This window comes from Mauremys mutica, chromosome 23 (assembly GCF_020497125.1).
Source record: "Mauremys mutica isolate MM-2020 ecotype Southern chromosome 23, ASM2049712v1, whole genome shotgun sequence".
Classification (NCBI taxonomy): domain Eukaryota; kingdom Metazoa; phylum Chordata; order Testudines; family Geoemydidae; genus Mauremys; species Mauremys mutica.
The window spans coordinates 18,930-34,630 of record NC_059094.1 but is presented as its reverse complement, the minus strand read 5'-3'; the positions used below and the strand labels follow the sequence as shown (position 1 = coordinate 34,630).

Below are 15,701 nucleotides of genomic sequence, written 5' to 3'. Positions count from 1 at the left end.
ACAATCACTGCCCCCCCCCACACACCATAATATTCACAATTGTGCTCAGAGACACAACTGCACGCAGGTCACTCCCACTGCTCCAAATACAAGGACCTCCTGCCCCACACAGCATGTGCCAAGGCCACATGTGCCACTGGACAGCTACCAATGAGAATGATCCCCTCATGCTGGATCATCTGCTTGGCCCCCTGCCCCCTCTCGGGGTGCGCTGTGCGGCGTGGCTGGGGGTTGTGCAGCGGCCCAGCACCAGGCAATGCAGAACAGACACCACATGCCAAGCCCCACCTCATCTGAGCTGCTCTCCAGGTGCATCGGAGCCCAGCACCCCACATCTTGGCACTCCTGCCCCACAGGGGGTGAGCTGCAGCCTCTGCCACACTCCGCAGAGGGGAGAAGAGTCAGGCCAGCCAGCCCTTGTAAGATGGGGAAATCACCACCGGGGTTGACAGTATGGGGGCTGTGACATACGGAGGAACAGTTGTCGTGCCGGCAGAAGGCAGCAGAGCATGCGCACACACACACAATTGCAAACATACACAAACACATGCATGAATCCAGCCACATACACACAATTGCTAATATACGCAAATACCTGCACAAATCCAGCCAACACCAACACAAGCCTGGGAGCCAGGGGAGCAGAGCAGGCTGGGGCTGGGTCACTCCACTTCCCGCAGGAATTAGCCAGCCCCCCTGGTCCCACGGTGGCCTGGGACCAGCCCCCTTCTGCTTCCCCCCATGGAGGCCTGGGGCCCCAGCCTGCTCTGCTCCCCGGCTCCCAAGCTTGGGGGAGGGGGGAACCGCCCCACTGCACTCGCCAGTGGTGTGGCTGGGAGCCAGGGGAGTGGACCAGGCTGGGGCTGGGTCACTCCACTTACCATGCAGTGAGTGCAGGGGTGGGGGCCATGGGGAAGAGCCAGGCAGCCCCCCCTGCAGCAGCTCCGCTCCGCAGCTCACCTCCGCTCCACCTCCCCTGAGCTCGCCGGCGCCGCTCCACTTCTCCCGCCTCCCAGGCTTGCGGTGCCAATCAGCTGTTTAGTGCCGCAAGCCTGGGAGGGGAGGAGAATTAGAGTGGGGGTGGCGTGCTCAGGGGAGAAGACGGAGCAGAGGTGAGCTGGGACAGGGAGCGGTTCACCTGCACACACACCCCCATTGCTTGCTGCAGGCAGCCCTCCCCCCGCACCTCCCAGCCCCCTGCCCCAGCTCACCTCCACTCCACTGCTTCCCCTGAGTGCAATTTTTGGTGCCCCCAACTACTTGGCACCCTGGGCGGCCGACTAGTTCACCTAGTGGTTGCACCGGCCCTGGCCACTGCCTATCAGCAGGATTCCTCCTCCTCCTCAGTGAGACTAAATCTCCGCACCTAGACAGCCGGTCCATCCGCTGCACCCCAATCCCCCATGCCTGAGCCTCCCTGCCAAAGCCCTGCACCTGGCTCCAGAGAATTAAGTCTCACATGTCACTGGGAACTCGACTCCTTTGCCCAGAGATTCTTGGCCCCCCTCACTAGCTGACCTGAGAAACACAGTGTCTGCAAAAGCAGCAAAGAGTCATGTGGTACCTTATGTAACCCTTCTGCCAGGCCGAAACAATAGCAGCAAGGGCCGGGTTCAATACATATGGGTCCCTTCCCTACAACGTAATGCAAAACCAGCTCGAGCCCCCACCCAGTGACCTGGGAAAATCTTACACACACCCCTGGGCGCCTCAAGGAGGCAATACTTCCCCTCTCGCAAGCACAGAGTCTTGGTGTAGCAGAAAAGGTTTAATTACATGAGGTAAACAACAAGCATTAAATTGGGGAAATACCTCAGCTAGAGTTCATAGATCAAACCGTGAATAAAGACCCACCCAAGGAAATTGGGCCGTGTCCTTGTCTCTGGTCTCTTGAGTCCAGCAACCCCACAAATCACCCACAGTCCCAAAAGTCCCACAATCCAAAAGTCTCTGTCCCGGGTCAGGCAGCCCCAGAGTTCGAGTGTCTACCTGCAGAGGTCCCCCTCCCCAGCATCGGTAGAAAGGGGCACCTTACGTGGTTTGGGGCCAACTGCCCTGCCTCTCCGTGGGGTTCTGCTTCCACTAGTCGTCCCCGCAACTGCTCAGCTCCGCTTGCTCCGTGGGCTGCTCCACCCATCCCACAGCTGCTCTGCTCTACCAGCTGCTCTGGTCCACCAGCTGTCTTGTGATCCACTCCAGCCATCCTCAGAAACTGCTCGCTCCACTCTGCCAGCTGCTCTGCTCCAAAGTATAGCTTCAGGCTCCCCCACTGGTTAGCACAGTACTCAGTGCTCTTAGCTCAGTAATTCCAGCTCTTAGTGATTTCAACTCACAGTAGGGGAGCCCAGTGCCAGTACACTACTGGTCCAAAGTGAGTTCAGCTCAGTAACCTACATCTAGATTCTTAAGGGAATCAAAAATTAACTCTGACATTCCACAGTGGAGAAAGGCATAGGCAAAACTGGGGCCTCTGGGTTACACAAGGCACCTACACCACCAAGTACAGATACCTATCCCCAGCCTCTCTCAATTCACTGGGTTTTGGAACCCATGTCCCTTGTCTAGCAAGTGCTATTTAGTTGATAATGAAACCCTCTATCATAAGACAGTTTTGTAGTTCCTCATTTACTTAATCAGGGTGACAACATTTTATTTCTCCTGCCCCAATAACAAAGAAATTGGGGATCCCACAGCTGTGAAAATAACCATCCCAGACTGCTGTGTGTTATGCTAAGTGGGGTGGGTGTGCTAATGCAAATACCTGACATTCTTTCCACATTCCCCACAATTTACCATCAGATGTCATGGTAGAGCTCATCCTGACTCTGCTTACACTTATAAACTAACAGACGCATTGGAGCATGAGCTTTCGTGGGTGAATACCCACTTCGTCGGGTGCGTCAGTATCTGCCATTTCCAAAGAAGTGCCTGGAGGGCCTTTTTTTTATGTGACCACATGGCCTAATGGAGAAGGCATCTGACTTTGGATCAGGCGGTTGAGGGTTCGAGTCCCTTTGTGGTTGTGCTTGCGCAGTTTTACCGTTGTGCTGAAAGTCCTGCTCCCTTCAGGGCTGGAGCCTCTTCTTGGCTGTTCAGGCCAATGCTCTGGCTTCAGCTAGAGCCCCGGGAAGGAGTTGGGGGGGTGGGTGTCACAAAGGCTGGGGCATGAGCCCCAGGTGCTTCCAGTCTCGCCTTTGGTGTTCCTGACTTGCCAAAGAAAATGGGCAGCTGCCCGGGCTAGAGTGTGGAGCAGTTTCCCTCTTCCAAGTGTGCGCCGGTCCCTGTGCTGGAGGGGGGTTGCTACATAGCACCTTGGGAGCCTGGGTGTTTCTCTGCTTCACACAAGCTGGGAAAAAGCCTCTTGGGGTAAAATCTCCTGCCCCACTGCGAAAGTGAGCATGGAGAGTGGGAACGGTCAGAGGCCCCACCAGGGGGGCTGGCCCTGCTTTCCTACCATCTTCTGATTTTGGCCACAGAGCATCAGCAGCTGCCCCGCATGCTGGTCTGCGGGTGGCCTTCAGTGGGGGTTTGGCATGGCAGGGAGCAGGCTGGCTAGGGGTCTTTATCGCTGTCTGCTGGCCACACATAGGCATGGTCCTCCCCTCCTCTGAACAGCCAGAGTTAGTCTGTGCTTAGAAAGCAGAGACACAGGAGACTCAAGACAAGAGGGTGAGAAAGATTGAGAAAGGACCTATGAAGACAGCCCACACTACAGGGACGCTGCCTGGTTAAGGGATGTGGCGGCACCAAATTACCCCAAGTTTCCTGGTGCCCTATGCAGCTGCGTACTGCTCCAGCGGTGAACTTGATCCCTCGGCTGGCTGAGCCGGCCAGGAAAGCTGCCCCTGCCCCTGCTCTGCCTCTTCCCCACAGCCCTCACCCCTGGTCTGCCCCCAACCCACTCTTCCCACCCCTGCTCCACCCTGTTGGTGTCACTAGGCATAAATCTAGGTAACTCGGGAGGATGGCTTTGGGCCTATGTGACCCAAAGTACCTTTATGTAAAGTGCTTTTGTTAGCCTTACTAAACTTTTGTAACCTCTTGTGTTATGTGCTAATTACTGGCAGCTGCAAGACTGCTTGGCACTAGATGTAGCCAATACTAAATAAGATAGGCGGAAAGCAGATGCTGTAATTAAAGTTATATGCATGAGAACGTAGCCCCCACGGTGGGAAAGTACAGATAACTGTTCACAGAAGAGTTGCTAACGAGCTAAAGTGGTTTTTGCCAAGTATGATTTAACCTGCTTAAGTGTAATGGCTACTTGCATGATGTATTTGCTATAGAAAATAGACGGGAGGGGGAAGAAGGGGGGGTAAGGGGGAGGAGGAATGGAAATGCTTAGCTGAAATTATGTATAAAGAGAGAGAGCTGTTTGTATCTGTGTGCAGATTTGAGATTGCTATGTCTCCCTTGCACCTTATTTGCGCTCAAATAAACCTTTGTTTGCTTCTCCACCTTGGTGTGTTTATTGGAAGCGAAGCACACCGGGCAACGAACCACTGTTACTGTCACCTCGGGCCTTTGTGCCGGCAACAGTTTTGGCATCCGTGGGTGGGCTCGAGGCAAAATTGTGCCTTGCCCGGACTCCTCCAATGGCGGCGGACGATGGTCACAGCCGACGCCCAGCGCGCACCGGTGCCTTTACCGGGGGCCTCGGCAGAGACGCGTCAGGCTGACCTTGGAGGACACAACGGTGCAACGCACTCAGATAGTGGAGAAGCAGCTGCGGGCGACGGTGAGGAACCGGTCCTGCGGATAAGGTAGGAACAGTCCAGTGGTGTGGACTTTTGCCTGAGGCTGGGGACGCCCAGCCGTTGTAATTCCCACTAGACGAGACAGCGTCCTATAGTGGGTCAAGGGCATGCCCGTGGTATGGGGCAGGAACAGAGTACAGGCAGGGCACGGTGTACACCCTTAGAATGCATTCTGATGAATTGGAGAGTGTTTGAATCAGATCCATTGACTAAAAGCAAACTGAAAAGGTTCTGTACAGTAGACTGGCCTCAGTATCAGCTAGAGAGCCAGGAAAGGTGGCCACCGGAAGGATCACTTTACAACATGATTGTTGCGTTCTCATGCGGGACGGATAAAGCTCAACAACCAATATGATTGCAAGCAGAATCGTTTATTAAGTACAATGCATCATATTATATAGACTTCTCCATATTAGCAAACGTCAGACACACCAACATTACATTGCTGCTGATTGGTTCTCTGTCCGATACACACACTTTTCACATGCATGGCCTTTTGCTTATTGGTTTCCCATTTCCCATGCAATTCATCTGATTTATGGACTTGTTTATCACCTTGAAACTGATCCCAGCCAGGCCACCTGGCGTCTGCCTTCTCCGGGCTAGCTTCCTACTTTCTCATAACAACTTTATCTCACCCCCCTGTCCTTGATGTCCGCTGCCGTAACTTTCCACCAAGGCAGCATAGGGATGATGCAATCCCACATCTCCCCCTCTTTTCTTAAAGAGACATCCAATAAACTGCTCCAGACTTCATTGCAAAAGGCATACAAAACAGGGCAAGCAAATAAAAAAACAAAAAACAACTCCCAACGCAATTATTCCCACATGGAAAAGAAAAATAACCCAAGTGGGCCAGCCAAAGCCATTAAGCCAGTCCCACAAAAAATTATAATCATGCATAAGCTTATATATATTATCCTGCAATTGCTAAAGCAACGCATATACAAATGCAAATAATCAAATAATTCTATACAACACATACCTTCAAAATTCTTACAACCATGTCCTTGCTTTCCAAGACTATTGGTATGCAAATTTTAACAACCATTCTAAAATAAAAGAGTTGGCCAATAAAATTTCTCTCTTACTTAAGAAAATGTATTAAACTTTAGCATATCACATTTTTCTTCTGATGTATCCAAACACTTTGTATTCTAAATTAAACAGAACCAGTATCTGCATTTCAATCTAACCCTTCAGCTTAATTTCAAATCAAACCATCTCATAAAATATTAAACACAACAATTCTGGCTACAAAACAAACACCACAAAACAAAACATAAAACACAAAACTTAATTTTTACTCTGTTAGTAAATGCATGGTATATTAAATGCTGTGCAGCTGGCATTAATTTTCTTTAATTATCTAAAAAAAACAAAAACAGGTCTACCTCTTCTGGGCAGTCAATCATTACTTAAAATATACAAATACCCTTGTTAATTTTAGGCAAAACAGGGGAACATTAATACAAATGCTTTTTGGCTTGCTCTTTACTTTTAACTTCTACTTAAAAACACTAAAGGAAAACATTACCACTTACAGTGCCCTTAGAGCCTAATACAATTTTAATTACATAGCACTGTATACATTCTTTAATTAATTTAACAAAATTATGCATAGCCAAACAATTGCAAACTAATTTCTTTGCCTAAATTTATTTACAAACATTTCAAAAACACCAAAAACTTTTCTCTTTAGCATTTTTACAAAATTCAACTGCTGTTTCCTCCAGCAACTACAAAGTTAACTTTTCACTTTCCCTTAAAAATCACTTGCTTGTCTCTCAACAGCCACTTACTAATTCAAAACACCATTCCAAATATCCTCCTGAATATTTGAAATCCCCATGCTTATAATCACTTACTCCTTCCTTCCACTACACCCTCAAAAGTTTCCAACCTGCTCTCCAAGCTCTTTGTCTGTTGCCTGCCCGCCTGGGCCCGATCCTTTTTTCCTCTTGCTAAACCGTTGCTTTCCTGGGCACAAACTTATTCCACTATCAATTTAGCTAGGAGGGTGTGCTTTTTAACTAGCCCCCACCCTTCTGATATTCTTCTGTGAACAGTTATCTGTACTTTCCCACCGTGGAGGCTACATTTTCATGCATACAACTTTAATTACAGCATCTGCTTTCCGCCTATCTATTTTAATATAGGCTACATCTAGTATCAAGCAGCCTTACAGCTGCCAGTAATCAGCACATAACACAAAAATTACAAAAATCTAGTAAAGCTAACAAAAGCACTTTACAAAGGTACTTTGGGTCACATAGGCCCAAAGCCATCCTCCCAAATTACCTAGATTTTATGCCTAGTAACACCAACAACTCCTCCCTTTGAGAATACTCAACAAACTTTTGGCTGAGTCTTCTCAAACTTTAAAAACAAAAACAATTAAGCTCTAGGGAGCTGGGGTTAATAATAAGGGGGTAATTAGTTCCACATTCATCCTCCCCATGAACCCGGCAGGATTCGGTATGTGAGAGCCCTCACCCCCCTAACCGGTCCACATGCTGGGGAGGAGCACTGTGAATGTTTACACTTCCACCCAGACAGTGTTCAGGTATGTCTTTACAACCCCAGATCAGATGGCACTCCTGATGTATTAATAAGGGCAGTTGGCCATCCTGGTGCTCAAAATCACTCCGAATGGCCATCCGCTGGTCATTCAGGATTTTAAACGTACTAGCTCCCACTGCAATGCCTTCCCAGCCTCAATAATAGCCCATACCATCTCTGCCAGTAGCCTCTGGGTCATAAAACTAATGGCAGAAATGACATGTAACTCACCAACTCCAGTCTGTACTTGGGTTAGCGGAGTTCCAACAATAAAAAACTAGATAAGGGCAATATCATTCACAATCCAATTAGGAAGGGCAATACATGCTGAAGGATTTATCCAAAACACAGGGCGCAGCCTGTAGAATAAATCCCAAAATCCAATCAATAACATTCCCCAGCAGGAGTCCCAAATTTCTTCCTGCCAGTATACAATTCTTTGTTTCTTCACCAGGGTCAGTTCTCAATGTCCTTTTAGTCAGGAATTCCTGGACTTTGGCAATATCAATAATGTGAGTGTTTTTTCTTCTTTTCCACCACCGTCGTGGTTCAGCTTCTACGGGGGAGATTACCAGGACATCATCCTGTAGTGGTTTTGCTTCTTTCAAAAAAATCCAATAACACAATGGGGGCTGCTAATGGACAAGGGAGAGGTTATCCAGCACGTCACCTTGTCCTTTTTTCCTGATATTTAGAAGCACAATGGAGCTAGAAAAAAAAATAGGCCAATCATCAGTAGCAGAATTCTCCTGATGTGAAGGTGTCTTTTTGCAGTAAGAATCATGGGTCCAGGCAGTCAGTCTCCTGATTCCAAGGAGTGGCAGGGCTGCTAGGGTCTTTGGGCAGCTCTTCCATACCTGTGAGAAGAGACAGCTAACACATTCCGTTAGTGCCTGGTAGGGTTTTGCAGCTCTCATTAGCTTTTTGGGCCCAGTCAAGCCCCCCTTTTCCTTGGCTGTCCGCCAAGTTTTAGCTCTGAGCCGTGTCCTTGACTGGAGCCAGAAAGATTTCTTCGGTTAACTCATTCTGTTCTTTTTCCTTCCCTGCTTGGCTTCTTTTAATCTGTGCATCCTGTGTCAGAACACCCAGCTGTTGCAGCTCATACCGGAGAAGCATAACAGTTTTCCCGGCACTGTCCCAGGCTCAGACCAGCCAGCGTAGGACGCCTTCTCCAGGTTCCTGCCAAAACAACTTACTTGCTTGTAGGTCCGAACGACCTCCGGGGCTATATGGTGTGCTTTCTCTATCCACCCCCCCCCCACCGTCCTGCAGTGTCAGTTTGATCACCTGACATGAGGAATTGATTGGTAACAGAAATTTGTCACAGTTTGGTGAGCAATAGAGAATGGGGGAGCCCTGCAGAATTTACACCATCTATCTGTTATACCCTTGTTATTTTATGTTTGCTTTGTTTGGTACTGTTGGTGTTATATGTTGAGGATTGCATGCTTAAAGGTGAGCCTACTCTCAGCTGCAGTAAGTCTGAGAACTGGAAAGGGGTTTAGCATTCCTCTCTCCACCCTGGTTGACCAGCAAGGGTGTCAAGTGGATCTACCCCCAGTCGCAGCAGGACTGGGCAATAGAGTAGTTGGAGAAAAGGGAGGAGATGTGTACTTTATAACTAGAATTGAGCAATTAAGAGCATAGATCATGAACCAGGCGGCAACTCAAACCTGCGCCAGGGCAAGTTGCAGGCCTTGAGACAGGATTTCCAGTTAGAAAAGGAAGCCCTGGCTAAGCAAGTACCAGTCCTTCAGGGACTTGTTAAGATTTAACCATTTGTGCTCAGCATATGTCGTAACAGCAGTGTGTTTGCTACAAGAGGAAATTGAATAGTTCAATGCCAGTGGGCCATGTGTTTTGCCCAGGTGGCAAGCCTCACAGGGGAGGACTTGAGTAGTTTTGTGAGTAGAAATGTTATACAGAAAGGACCAGAAGGGTGGGGGCTAGTTAAGAAGCCAACCCTCCTAGTTAAAACTGGTAGTGGTGCCTATGCAAGGAACGGTTCAGCTAGAAAAGAAGGATTGTGCCCAGGCGGACAGGTAACACACGGAGAGATTGGAAAACAGGTTGGAAACTTTTGAGGGTCTAGTGGAAGAAAGGAGTAAATAGGTATAAACATGGTGATTTCAAATACTCAGAAGAATATTTGGAATGGTGATCTGAGTTAATCAGTGGCTGTTGGAAAACAAGCGAGTGATTTAAGGCACAGTGAAATTTAACTCTGTAGTTGCTGGAGGGAACAGCAGTTGAACTTTGTAAACGTACTAAAGTAAAAAGTTCTTGGTGTCTTTGAAATGTTTGTAAATAAATTCAGGCAAAGAAATTATTAGAATGCAATCATTTGGCTATGAACAATTTTGTTAAATTAGCTGAACAATGTATACAGTGCTATGTAATTAAAATTGTATTAGGCTCTAAGAGCACTGTGAGTGATGATGTTTTCTTTCAGTGTTTACAAGCAGGAGTTACAAGTAAAAAGCAAGCCAGAAAGCATCTGTATTAATGCAAATTATCTAACTAATAAGGTAGGACCCACTAAAAAGAAGGGGTTGCCTATAAAACACATACAAGAAAATATGGGGTAATTCCCCTGTTTGCCTGAAATCAATAAAGGTATTTGTGTATTTTAAGTAATAATTGACTGCCCAGAAGGGGCAGACCTCTGTTTTTGTCTTTCAGATAATCAAAGAAAATTAATGCCAGCTGAATAGCATTCAACATACCATGCATTTACTAATGGAGTAAAGAATTAAGTTTTGTGTTCTATGTTCTGTCTTGTGGTGTTTGTCTCGTGGCCAGAATTGTTGTGTTTAATATTTTCATGGGATGGTCTGGTTTAAAATCAAGTGAAAGGGTTGGATTGAAATGCAGATACTTGTTTTGTTCAACTTAGAATACAAAGTGTTTGGATACATCAGGAAAAATGTGATATACTAAAGTCTAGTACATTTCCTTAAGAGAAAGAGAAACTTTATTGGCCAAATCTGTTAATTGAAAGTTTTTAAATTGATTGTTTAATTGAAGTTATTAAAATTTGCATATTAACAGTCTTTGGAAGCAAGGACATGAAGAGTTAACCCACTCCCCATATTGTGCATGGGATCCTTCTGGCTACCTCAGACTTCTAGCCAGCGGGCTGGGAATGGTGGGAAGCTATTGGACTATAGTTTGTATTGAATGAACTCAAAGTGGGTGTGCTTGTCCTGACTTGTTGTTCCAAAGCTCTGTAATAAGGTTAATTTAGTAAAAGGGTATATGTGGCATACATTAAATAATAAGACTAATGTACTGTATAACGGCAATGTGTACGTGTTCATTGTTAACAAAAGGTGTATGAGTAAAATGAAAACGTTTCCTTTGTAGGTTAAAAGAAGCCAAAAAGGGGAAAAGGAAAAAGAACAAGTTAACTAAGAAAAAATAGTTAACATACTCAGTTTCAAGATAAGACACTGACTCTGTTCAAGGACACTGCTCACAGCTAAGACTTGGCTAACAACCAAGAAAAAGGGGGGGGCGGGCTTGAATATACCCAAGCAGATGTAAAATCTGCAAAGACACTAATGCAATGTGTTAGGTTTCTTTTCTCACAGGTAAAGAAGCACTATCCGAAGACCCCAGCAGCCCCGCTACTCCTTGGAACCAGAAGACCGGATCAATGTAAAAGACCACCAGCGAAAGACTGCTTTGGCTCCATGCTGGAAAGGCCCTTATTGAGTCCTGCTGACTACCGACACCGCTGTGAAGTGCCAAAGACTGACTGCCTGGACCCAGGATTCTCACTGCAAAAAGACCCCTCCACCTCAGAAGAATTCTCCTACTGATGATTAGCCTATTCCTTTTTCTAGTTTTACTGTGCCTTCTGGACAGCAGGGAAAAAGGACAAGGTGACGTGCTGGTTGAACCTCTCCCTTGTCCACTGACAAATTTACTGTGCCTTTGAATTTTTCTAAAAGAAGCAAAACCATTACAGGGTGGTGTATTCGTAATCCCCCCCCCCCCTGTAGAATGCTGAACTACAACTGTTTCGGGAAAGGAGAAGAAACACTCATTTCACTGACATTGCCAAAGTCCAGGAATTCCTGACTAGAAAGGACATTGAGAACTGACCCTGGTGAAGAAACCCAAGGAATTATACACTGGCAGGAAGAAACTTGTGGGACCCATGTTTGGGAATGTGGTATTAATTGGATTTTGGGGTTTATTCTACAGGCTGCGCCCTGTGTTTTGGATAAATCCTTCAGTATGTATTGCCCTCCCTAATTGGATTTTAAATGACATTGCCCTTATCCAGTTTTCAAATCACTTCTGCATACCCAGATTGCTCACAAGGGGCTGCCATTAGATTAGCACAACAAAGAGCCTGGGTTATTTCCTCTGGAAAAAGAGGAAATTGGGCAGATCCCTGTGGGCTGGGACCAACAGTGTAACAGCCATTTAGAATATTCTTAAAGGCCAAGAACATGATAAGAAATTGGGCCAACCAGAAAGGGCCACTAGCCTTATTTTTAAAGCTCAGCTATCTTAAGTACAGGCTGGAGTTGGTGAGTTACATGTCATTTTCACCATTAGTTCTATGGCCCAGAAGTTACTGACAGAGATGGTATTAAATATCACTGAGGCTGGGAAGGCATTGCCGTGGGATCTAGTATGTTTAGAAATTCAGGATTTCCTGAATGACCAGCTGATGGCCATTCGGAGTAATCTTGAGCACCAGACTTGACCCACTGCCCTTACAGACATATCAGGAGTACCATCTGATCTGTGGTCATGACGACATACTTGGACACTTTCTGGGTGGAAGTGTGTACATTTACAGTGCTCCTTCCAAGCATTTGGACCGGTTAGGGTGGGTGTGGGCTCCCACATACCGAATCCTGCTGGGTCCATGGGAAGGATGCATGTGGAACTGAATACCCCCTCATTAATAACCCCAGATCCCTAGAGCTTAATTGTTTTTTGGCCTTAAAGTTTGAGAAGACTCAGCGAAAAAGTTTGTTGAGTATTCTCAAAGGGGGGAGTTGTTGGTGTCACTAGGCATAAATCTAGGTAACTCGGGAGGATGGCTTTGGGCCTATATGACCCAAAGTACCTTTATGTAAAGTGCTTTTGTTAGCCTTACTAAACTTTTGTAACCTCTTGTGTTATGTGCTAATTACTGGCAGCTGCAAGACTGCTTGGCACTAGATGTAGCCAATACTAAATAAGATAGGCGGAAAGCAGATGCTGTAATTAAAGTTATATGCATGAGAACGTAGCCCCCACGGTGGGAAAGTACAGATAACTGTTCACAGAAGAGTTGCTAACGAGCTAAAGTGGTTTTTGCCAAGTATGATTTAACCTGCTTAAGTGTAATGGCTACTTGCATGATGTATTTGCTATAGAAAATAGACGGGAGGGGGAAGAAGGGGGGGGTAAGGGGGAGGAGGAATGGAAATGCTTAGCTGAAATTATGTATAAAGAGAGAGAGCTGTTTGTATCTGTGTGCAGGATTTGAGATTGCTATGTCTCCCTTGCACCTTATTTGGGCTCAAATAAACCTTTGTTTGCTTCTCCACCTTGGTGTGTTTATTGGAAGCGAAGCACACCGGGCAACGAACCACTGTTGCTGTTGCCTCGGGCCTTTGTGCTGGCAACAGCCCCATCCCCCCCGCCCCACTCCGTCCCTTCCCCTGAGCTACAGCCCGGTAGACGGCAGGAGGGAACAGGCGCATCCTGCACTCACTGAGTGGTGGGAAGTGGAACGACCTGGCCCCAGCCTGCTCTGCTCCCACCAGCTCCCAGCCACGCCACTGGTGAGTGCTGGGGGGTGTTTCCCCCCCAACCCCCAAGTTCCAAGGCTGGGAGCAGAGTGCAGCAGGCTGGGGCCGGATCACTCCACTTCCCGCCGCCCCGTGAGTGTGGGGTCGGGCCTGCCCTGCAATTACCGGGCGGCGGGAAGTGGAGTGACCTGGCCCCAGCCTGCTCCGCTCTGCCAGCTCGGGCTGAGGGACGGGGGTGCTGTGTAGGGCACCAAAATGTCTAGGGACAACCCTGAATAGATCATTTTCCCACAGGGGCCGATGGCTGTTAGAATAGAGATATTCAGGCTGCCTGTACAGGCCTAGACTTTAAGAACTTAGGTGTATTTTTATCACTTAGCTAGTGACAGGGGTATAACACAAAGACCCAAAATCCCAGTCTGCCTGTGTCTGGGCCTTCTCTCCCTCGGAGAGTCTGAGCCTTGTTCGTAGGCGAAGGCCTTTGGCTAAGCAGCAGGGGCAGCCATAAGCTGGGAAGCGAACGGTCCCATCCTCACCTCCCAAACCCGTCACACTGAACTAAGGTGGGGCTGGGCTGTTGGGAAGACGATTCTGTCCCGATAGTGCCCATCACCAGCAGATAACGAAACAGAGCATCCGGTCTGGCAAGAAATCCCTTCTCAATGGTTGTGGTTGTGAAACCCTCATTTCTGTAGGGTTTATCTTTCTGGCCCCCACTTTTCTATTGTCAATCTGTCTGGTTCTCTAATTGTTTCTGGCTGCTGCCGAGTTAATTTTGCTGAGTATAAGTTAATTAGGGGAGTGGGATGTAATTGGTTAGAGAATTCTGTTGCAATAGGTTAGAATTGGTTAGTTACCTTTCAGTACAATGAATGGTTAAGGTCTAGCTGAGAAAATTACCGGTGATGAGCTGCCAAAATATTAACAACCGGTTTCCTCCTCCTCATCTCATGAGGGGGTCGTGCCCCCCCGGGGGGTCATGCCCCGTCCAACCCATGTTTTTTGACACCCCCCTGGGACCACTGACCCATCCCCCCCGTTTCCTGTCCCCTGACTGCCCTTTGCAGCCCCATCCAACCCCTCCTCTCATTCTTGATGGCCCCCCAGGACCCTTGCCCCATCCAACCACCCCTTCTCTCTGTCCCTGAGTGCCCCCACCACCTCATCCAACCCCTGCTCCTTCCTGATTGCCCCCCGGGATCCTTGCCCCCAGGAAGGCAATCTGATGGTTAGTTTGAAAATCCGGATTCTTGGGTCCTATTCCCAACTCTTCCACTGACTGGCTGTGTGACCTAAGACCAGTCAATTCTCCTTTCTCAGCCTTAGCTTCTTCCTCTTTCAAGTAGGGATAATAATGATCCGCTCCTACCTACCTCACGGTGGGTGGAGGATGGGGATCCATTGGAGAGTGTCACTAGGAGTATCTGAGGGATAGTGATCAGCTGTTCACCCTCCCGCCCCGCCCCATCATTTGTCCTAACAGCCAGTAAAGAGTGGTGGGGCCATGGCCCTCTAACCCCCCTGTTCCAGCACCCCTGACACAGAGCTGAGCAGGCAGCAGTGTGTGTGTGTGTGTGTGTGTGTGAGACAGAGAGTGCTGTGCTGAGCTGAGCCAGTGAGAGAAGGGGGGCTGATGTCGGGGCTGTCCCCTGCCTCAGGACTGGTTGCTTCCAGCAGCTGTCTGAACTTAGAGACAGTGTGCGACACACTCACTCTTCCGCAACGCACACACTGTCTCTCCCTCCCACACGCACAGTCTCTCCCCCCCACACACATTGCAGTTGAAAAGCAGCTGGCAATCTAGTAGGATGCCCATGGAACAATGGGAGAGAAACCTGCATCATGTGATGCTGTACCAGCCCGTGAGGCATTGCAAACCCTTCCCAAAGCACCCTGCAGCCAGCTGCACAGTGGGATAGCTACCCACAGTGCACTGCTCTCTGTGGCAATCCAAGAGATGCTAGCATGGATGAGCTCTGGTGACACAGGGGCAGAGGGTAGACACGCAACAGCTGTTCAATTAAAACACTTTAACTAAAGCCAGGTTATTCTTTCATGTAGAAATAGCTTAAGAGTAAGACAAGACCCAGCTCCATTGAAGCTAAAGAACCACAACTTCCTCCATAGTTGGCAGGATTTGAACCTAAACAGGGAGGTTATTTCCCACCTATTCATAAATAATGAAGTTGCTCTAAGCGGAGGGGAGAGAGCTGTCCTGTCTGTGTAGTTAACCCATCTCCCCGAGAGGTGGTAGCTATGTCAGTGGGGGAAGCTATGCTGGTGGGTGTGCAAGCTGTGGTGTCTACATGTGAATATAAAGTTTAATCAAACCCCATTTTTAAAACCCCTGTGGTCTGGGAATAGAAAAGGAGTTCTCTGAGGCAGAGCCCGTCCTTCAAAATCCTTAAGATCACTGACTTGCCTATGCAAATGTCATGGGGGTATAGCTCAGTGGTAGAGTGTTTGACTGCAGATCAAGTGATCCTTGGTTCAAATACAAGTCCTCTCTTACAAACCCGTTGCTTCAGTAAAAATAATTCCATGTTCAGGAGCTCCACTAAATGGGGATCCCTGAAATGAATAGACACACACAATGTTTTCCTGTGCAAATGCATAAAAA

General features: G+C 47.8%; 1 non-coding gene across 1 annotated transcript; it reads left to right on the top strand.

Annotated features, from left to right (window-relative positions):
* The first annotated feature begins 2,950 nt into the window (after window positions 1-2,950).
* TRNAQ-UUG lies at window positions 2,951-3,023 on the top strand. The gene has a single exon. It is a non-coding gene; the product is annotated as a tRNA-Gln (tRNA).
* Window positions 3,024-15,701: the final 12,678 nt, after the last annotated feature.